The sequence below is a fragment of the Lupinus angustifolius genome, chromosome LG08 (assembly GCF_001865875.1).
Source record: "Lupinus angustifolius cultivar Tanjil chromosome LG08, LupAngTanjil_v1.0, whole genome shotgun sequence".
NCBI classification, from domain to species: domain Eukaryota; kingdom Viridiplantae; phylum Streptophyta; class Magnoliopsida; order Fabales; family Fabaceae; genus Lupinus; species Lupinus angustifolius.
In genome coordinates this window covers 6,240,183-6,249,056 of record NC_032016.1, presented here as the reverse complement: position 1 = coordinate 6,249,056, position 8,874 = coordinate 6,240,183, and the positions used below count along the sequence as shown (strand labels likewise).

Below are 8,874 nucleotides of genomic sequence, written 5' to 3'. Positions count from 1 at the left end.
TTGTTCTCACGTGAGTCGCTCCATATATATTTGTGTGTGAAGAGACTTACGTGAGAACAATTGTTATTGTGAGAAATTAGAATTATAAATATGGATCATTCTTATTGAAACTGTCAAGACTAAAGGTTACATATACATGACAAATAAATAAGTTTTATCATAACTATCTATTTATGATTGTAAGGCTCATATTTATTGTTCTAATAATTTCTAAATAAAAATTATTCTCATCTTAATCACTCCCAATATTATTTTTTCTCCTGTTTCTCTTTTATATATTTTCTCATATATATTTTTGGTGTTGTCTAGTGTATTTTGCTTTTCCGGCGTGTTGAACTAAGGTCCATAGGAGATCTAATTTTAATTAAACTATATAGTTTTAGTGACATGCACTCATAAAAAAAAACCTTATAAACAAGACTAAGGTAAAACCAATCAATAGTATACATGATTCAAGCTTATAAAAATAGCTTATATGTATGTAATAGACTCAACATTAAAAGCTTGTTAGTAGCTCATATAGTCATATGTGTATGCGCGTGCACACTTGGATTTAGAAAACATAGTCGGTCTATGTTTATTTTCTTCCATTCTCCATTTTTTGTTAATTCAAGTTACATGTCATTTAAAGTGAGTCTCCACTCATGATTTCAACATTGGAAGAGGATTTACAAAAAAATTGAGAAATTTTCTTAAATTCTCTGCAAATCCCATTCTAATATTGAAATCAATAGTGGAGACTAAGTCACATCAGGAAAATCAAGTTTCAGTGTTCACATCTTGCAGTGGTTCTGTATGGTTAAATGATATGTAATATGAATTAGCAAGAACATGATAAAATAGTCATTGATTGGCTATGTTTTCTAAATCCGAGTGCGCACACACATGCGCACATGAGCTGCTAATAAACTTTTAATGTTGAGTCTCTTACATACGTATAAGCTCTTTTTATGAGTTTGAATCATGTATACGGTTGAGTCTAGGTTTAATCTTAGTCTTGTTTATTTAAGTTAATTAATGAACCGCTCAAATCATTTACACCTCTATGTTTGTTTGTATTTATGGACATGTTTTTCAAATATTCTGCATAGTGCATTTGCTATATGAGAAAGAAGATGAATACTATTTGAAGAATAAAAGTTAATTAATGAATGAGACCAGCAGATGTGAAGAAAAAGAAAATTCATTAAATTTTGAAAAAATAATATATAATATAAATTGTCCGAAATACTCTTAAAATGAAATTGTATGAATATAATAAAATTCTAGGTTTTTGGTTTAAATATTTAGATACATAATGCTAATATGATCCTTTATGAAAATAATTTAACTTGGAATAGTAATATTATTGATTACTAAAATATTTCCTATTTTCTTAAGTACTACAATTTTTTTCATTTTCAAGCAAATAAAACACATTCCTCTATTTGATTAATATGCTTTTAGTCAGACGTTACCAAAACAACGGGTACAAAAAACTAAATCCAGTCTCATTGTGTTTAGTTTCACTGAGTGATCCTGGAAAGTCTCACTGTTTAAGTCAATTACATATTAATACTGAATAAAAGAAAATTTAAAAATAAAAAGTAATATCATATTTGGCATAGAATAGAGAACAAAAAACTGTTGGAGACAAGTAATTTATCCGTGATTCGTCATGGTCCTCATTTTCCGGCTAAAGAAAAGTCAAGCAATTTTGAGGAAAATAATTAAAGGAAGTAAAGAGATGGGAACTCTAAAAAGAATTATTATAATAAAATATGAGAACAATTAATATGAATTATTAGATTCTATTTAATTCTTGAAATTAAAATACAATGTACATAATTTTCTGAAGTGATTAATCTAATCAATAACCTACAATACTCTAATAATTTTCAAGTAAAAAATAGTCTCATTTTAGTTACTCCGCCCCGGTTATTTTTCTTATCACTCTTAGAAGTACGGTTTTACCCTTTGTACGTTGACTTTTCTATCTGATCACTGATTAGTGATTATAAACTCTTTCTTCGGTGTCTTTAGCATAAAACACCCATCATAACGCAAATTATTGGTTGATGTTGACAATGAAAGAGAAAATTATTTATAGTTAATCCACGTGTGATTATCAAGTGGAAGTAACTAAACAAAATATGCAAATGTCTACCTTCTGGATAGTAAAACAAACCGTGATAATGTGAATAAATAAATTGACCATTCACTTTGAGATGAAAACACACAGTTTAATCTCATTAGCTCACTAATGATTATTCTGATTGTATAACTTTTCAAAATTGACATATTCCTCAATCTATGACTCTATTTAACTCAGTCGCCAAATTAAAAAATATAAATATAATAATAAATTATAATGTTTTTTTATTTCAGTATTATAATTATAGTCATTCATTTTCATTTACTATCTATCTTATTAATTAGTTTGAAGCATAATTAAAAAAACATCCACACTTATTTTCTGAAGACATATAAACAACAAAAAACTAATTTACTAAAAAGGACAATTAAAAAGAAACAAATATAGTAATTATTATTGTGGATATTCCACATAATTAATGTGATATTACAATTATTGAACCAATAGCAAGATATTCTTTAGAAGCAACATAATTTACCATTAATTAGTGGATAATGAGCACACATCAATGCGTATTGAATTAAGTATAAGACATTCTAATATCTTAAACATAGTTTAACAGTGACATCTAGATTCATTTGTATAAATAAATATTACTTGAAGGATTCTCATTATACACTTAATCATATAAATCTGGTCGCCATGGAAACGAATCATGATGTAGAGATTACCGGACAACTTCATATTTTTTATTAGTATTTTACTATAGCAAAGTAATTTTTTTATACAGTCATGAAAGCCAAATAGATTTTTTGTCAATCATTAAATATATTCATATAACTGATTATTGTAATAGTCTAGCTTCCAAGCTAATTCAAACGTATGCCATTTAAAGAAAAATATATATTATTCACTTATGGAATTTTTTTTACCTTCTTTATATATATATATATATATATATATATATATATATATATTTTAAATTTATACATATCTAGCATTATTTTGTGCAGTTAACACCTATGACAAGTAACATTGAGACATTAAGAAGTGAGTTTTGTCTATACTAATAAAGTTCTTACAATATATATGCATGGTAGAAATTAAATCTTTAATATAATAATTATGAAAAGTTATCATATTAGACCTTGTGGGTTATTATGTGCCCCTCTCTTGAATTACTCTATTACTTTTATTTAAAATTTAACAACCTGCACATATATTTTATGATATTAGTTATCTTAAATTGTACAATTAAAAATGAACTTTAAGCTACAAATTATAAGGGAAAATTTATACAACCAATTTAAAGTGAAAATTTAAATCTTGAAGTATCGGTTTGAAGTTATAAAATAACTACATAGCTCCAATGATACAACTTCAAGTCATCATAACTCTAATGATACAACTTCAACAACTTATTAGAGAAGACAAAGACAATAAAGAAGAAGATGGTGAGATAGACAATTCCATGATTGGAATGAAATTAGAATTTTGATAGGACTAAGTATTGAGTGATGATGAACTTACTTGAACAATCCAAAATATTTTTCACTTCTATGGGCTTCAAAAAATCTTGAATAACCCAAATTGTTCAATTAAAATCTTCAAAAAAAAAAAGTTGAATAATCCAACTTCTTTTTACTTTGACACCACCAAATTACTAAATTAGATAGTAAATGATGCAAATTAAATAAAAAAAATTAAAATAACATATTTTAAAATATATTATTAATTAGTAGTCTATAATAATAGTACAAGTATAAAAAATATTTTGAATATGTTAATTAAATATACCTATAATATACTATAATATACGAGTATTTTGACAGTTTAATGCACCCCAAACCAAAGAGAATCTATTTGCAGGTTAATATGATCCCCAAACACAAGTATTTCTCCTTTTTTACAGGTTTGGGACCATTAGGGCCATAGATTCAAGGACAAACATCACAAACCAGGGTCTAAAAAGCTTGGTATCTTCTCTACACATGATTGCAGCTCTGCTACACTGGAACAGCTAAGGGGGATCCACGTTGTAAGAAAACGGGGTCCATCATTGTGATGGGACTATATCCGTTTTATTGGTTGAGAATCATCAATGGAGTAAACTAAAGGCATGGACTATCATAGGGTCCACTTGTTTTATGTTATGATACTTTGCTACCTGTCCTATATACCAGAAATCAATTTTATGTACCAACTAGGGCTTCCTTATCTCTGAATACATTTATAAACTAGTAATAGCTAGTTCTGCATTGAAATGACCTTACCCTTCATCTTTTTTCTTTATTTCCCTTAGGAGTGAAGACATGGGAGGGTAGAGACACTTTTATAAGAAGAAACAATGTTTTAATTTACTGCTAGGTCTGTTATGAAGTGATGTTTTTTTGCATGAAAATTAGGACCATGAATTATTTAGAGTACCATTTTTATTACAAAGCTAGCTAACAATGCAAGTTTAAGTAACCATTGAAGTTTAGTTCTGCATTTACCCATGCCATGTTTGAGACTCTCATCCTTCTTTTTAATGAAGTGATAAGTTTTACAAGGTAACAAATATAAAGATCACTTCCCATCGCAGAGTCTGTGTTAATTTCTTCCTTGGTACTGTTTGATTGGTACAACCATTATTGGTCTATTTACTTTCCTTTACTTTTGGATCTACCCTTATTTCGTTTTCATTCTCTTTATATTATTGCCAATTATTGTTTTTTATCCACAATTTTATAGGGAAGGCCCATGGCCCTTCTATTGCAAGTGTGTGAATATAAGTCATGTCGACATAAATATTCATCAACGACATGATGGTTGGGTTCCAGCACACAAGGAGCATAACAATTTGAAAGTTAAAATATTTTATATATACTTATTATTATCACTCCTTTTGGCACAAATAAGAAACAATCAGCACATTAGATCTTTAGGATGACCAAAATGTCAAGTGATTAATTCCTATAAGCGACATTTATTGAAAGAGACATCCATGTATCCAAAAGAGATTAATTTCTTACATAAAATTGTTGGGGATGCTTGACCCATGTGCCAAATTCGAGGTGGGGAAGTTCGATGAAACTGGTAATTTCGGATTCTGGCAAAGGAGGGTTAAGGATGTGTTGGCTCAACAAAGTCTATCAAAGGCGCTGCGTGAGAATAAACCAGAGGGTATGGATCAACTGGATATGCGAAGAAAAGTGAAAGAGTTTATAAGAAGGAAAGACCTATGAAACTAATGCCTTAGGTTTTGGTTGAAGATGTAGTGTCTCACTTGTGGCTCTCCACTCTTCCTATACTCTGGTAACAATGGAACTCCCCCGTGGTTGGAGGCTCCCCGGTCACAGTCTGATCCAACAAGTGGTATTAGAGCCGATAGTTTGACTCAGACATGGTGGACTTAAGGGGGAGCGAACCGGAAAGTGTGTGGTACCCACACTTGAGGGGGAGATTGTTGGGATGTTTGAAATATATTATTGTGTTAGTCCCACATTGCCTAGTATTGGAATAGAGTAGAGTAACCAATATTATATATTGGACTCAAGTCCTTTGTTATAATGTGCACCAGATATAAACACCAAATAGAAACACCACATGGGCAGGTGGGCCCATGGGTGTGCTAGGTTTTGTAATCCTTATTCTCTAATAATATCTTGGTAGTTACTCAACGCTCTCGGAGACGTAGGCACAATTGGTCAACTCCGTTAACAAATTCTCTTGTTTTTTCTATTCTATTTATTATATGTCTTTATTTGATTGCTTGTGGCCAACGCTGCGCAACGATCGCTTCCGCTGCACCAACACTTGATATCAGAGCCAATTGGTAGATGACTCTTAACCCATACAACAGATAATGGCTAAAGAGGGTGAAGGCATGATGGCTAGAAAAGGTGCATCAAAGGTACTATGCAAGGATAAAGTAGATGAGTTGAAGGACAAGAAAACATGGCGGAACTGTGGTGGAGTCGATATATGTGTTGATCTAGAATCCCAAAAGTTCATGTACTGGATTAGGATCAAGGTAAAGATAGGAACTCATGTGTTGAGTTTAAGCTAGAGACACGTGCTGACAATATCTCTCTAGATGTTGAGATAATGTTTTCATTTGAGATGAGAAATGAAATATCCTAATGGCATGTCTGAGACGCCATAGTGAAGGATGTTAATTGTTAGCAGATGCACAAAAGTACAGAGGCAATGACTGACTTTGATGCAGGGAGTTAAGTGGGTATTGACTTTGATGCAAGTTGTAACACGAGCATTGGTAGAAATGCAGGGGTGACATGGGCATTGGCTTGGATGCAAGGATGTGACACAAACATTAGTTAGCATTGACACAAGGTGTGTGTTGTGGGTGTACTATTTATGGTGGAGTATGATAGTTCTTTTGAACTAGGATCGTCGAAGTAGACAATGGTGGTATCAGTTGAGGCTTTCCAAGGAAGCTCCAAGGATCAATTTGACTGAGTATTGAAGAGGACGATTGTTGCTTAACTTTTGTGTAGAGGTTCTAATATATCGAAAGACTTCCTAGAAATAGGTGGCTAAGCAGTATGTTCCATTTTATGGCGGTACGAGAAACTGCACTACAAGTTTGGAGAGCTAGGTTCTTGGTAACTTCGTTAAGGATACTCAGAAGGTCTATGTTGTAGGGGCAGTTAAAGAGAATTAGTCATTGAACAAGGTGGAGTCATATATTCGTCTATTTCAATCAAGGTGGATATTGTTGGGATGCTTAAAATATATTATTGTGTTAGTCCACATTGCCTACTATTGAAATAGAGTAGAGTAACCAATATTATATATTTGACTCAAGTCCCTTGTTATAATTTGCATCAGATATAAACATCAAATAGAAACACTCCATGGGCAGGTGGGCCCATGGGTGTGTTAGGGTTTGTAATCATTATTCTCTAATAATATCTTGGTAGCCGCTCAGCGCTCCCGGGGACGTAAACACAATTGACTGAACCTCGTTAACAAATTCTTTTGTTTATTCTATTCTATTTATTCTATACCTTTATTTGATTGCTTGTGACCAATGTTGCGTAACGATCATTTCCGCTGCACCAACAAAAAAGATAAGGAATATTCTTATTAGTACGAAAAAACCTGATATTAAAAAAAGATGATCATTTTCTCTTGTTAAATTAAAGAAAAGGGCGGTTTATCTTTCTACCTAAATTAAAAACGGGGACATTTATCTGTGATGGTATGCTAACATGGTTGCATTATGTACCTCAGTACATGCCATTAGATGTTTAAACAAGCCTCATAATTGGTGAAATCAATGTAGTGAAACCCGAGCCGGACGTCAACCCGGCAGAGGTCCCGTATTAGGTTTAACCGGTTTAAACGGTTAAACCGTCCGGTCTGACCGGCTGATTTCGTACATAATTAATAATTTTTATTTATAAATATATAGTTATGTATAAATATAAAACTTTATATAATTAATAATTATGTATAACTATATTGAAATAATACATCTTTATCTTTTTTTGGACCGTAGTAAAACAAATTATTAGAACATTGTCCCATTTTTTTTATTTTTTAGTGAGCCGTCCGGTTTACTTCCCGGGTTAATCCGGTTTAACCGGGTTTAACATGGTCGGACCGGATTTTTTCCGGTTCAAAGCGGTCCAACTCTCATTCGGTTAAGACGGCAAACCAGAGCCGTTTTCAAGTCCGGTCAGCGGTCAGACCGGTCGGACCATCCGGTCCGGTCCGGTTTCAACAACACTGGGTGAAATAATGAAGGCAGATTTAACTTATGTGTAATAATAAATCTAACAATCGAGAAGCATTCTCTTGTTAGTTAGCATAAAACAAAGATAATAAGTTTGGGAATACTATTGTTATATTGATTAACCATTTACAATATTATTATATGCAAAATATATATTCTATTACTAAATCCTCCTAATAATCTTCATACTAAATAAGGAAGTGACATACATATATTACAAAGTGATATTTTATTTATTATTGATTGATTTACAAATGATATATATATATATATATTAATTATTTGTCTTTTTTAGAAAATCAAAGCAATAATGATGATTGTTTTTACTAATTTATTCGTATGTAATTAATAAGAAAGATAATAGTAAAAATGAATAATTATAATTAGTAAAATATTACATAAATTTAATACAAATAGACATATTAATTATATTTTTAAATTTATGCCTTAATGGTATACACAGTTGGCAATCCTAGTAATATTAACTAAGCTGGGATTAAAAATTTAGGGTTCATGAGAACATTTCCTGTTAAACCAATGCCAACTCAAACCACCTTGCTGCATACACAATGCACACACTCACTCCTTCTTGCAGTAACAAAGAGGCAATGGAAATTAAGAAAAGAAGAGAAAGAAGAGTATAAGGAGAAGAAGAAGAAGTATATCAATGAATGACCTATTGTATTGAAATGAATCTTTACATACCAATACAATACACACTCTAAAACAAAGTCTAACAACTACTACTATTTATAGTAGTTTTCCCAACCTACTTAACTAACCAAAGTTTCTATATAAGGAAACTATGCTAATTATACAATAAAGGCTAGAATTACATTTCCTCTAATACTCCTCCTTAATTTCAGCCTTCATTCAATAGTCTTCACTCCAATTTGCCATCTGAGATTCACAAACCTCTCTTTCTTCAAAGCCTTGGTGAATATGTCAGCTTGTTGATTTTCAGTGTTGCAAAACTCAAGCTTTATTCTTCTTTTATCAACTTGATCCCTTAGGTAATGGAATCTGGTTTCAATGTGCTTACTCCTTCCATGAGCCA

The 8,874-nt window shown here is 31.5% G+C and overlaps 1 long non-coding RNA gene across 1 annotated transcript in view; it reads right to left on the bottom strand.

The window, feature by feature from the left end:
* LOC109354173 overlaps positions 955–8,874 on the bottom strand; it is a 20,619-nt gene continuing 12,699 nt past the window's right edge. The window contains exon 3 of the long non-coding RNA XR_002108515.1: positions 955–1,043. This is a non-coding gene — a long non-coding RNA (uncharacterized LOC109354173). The remainder of the gene's footprint in view (positions 1,044–8,874) is intronic.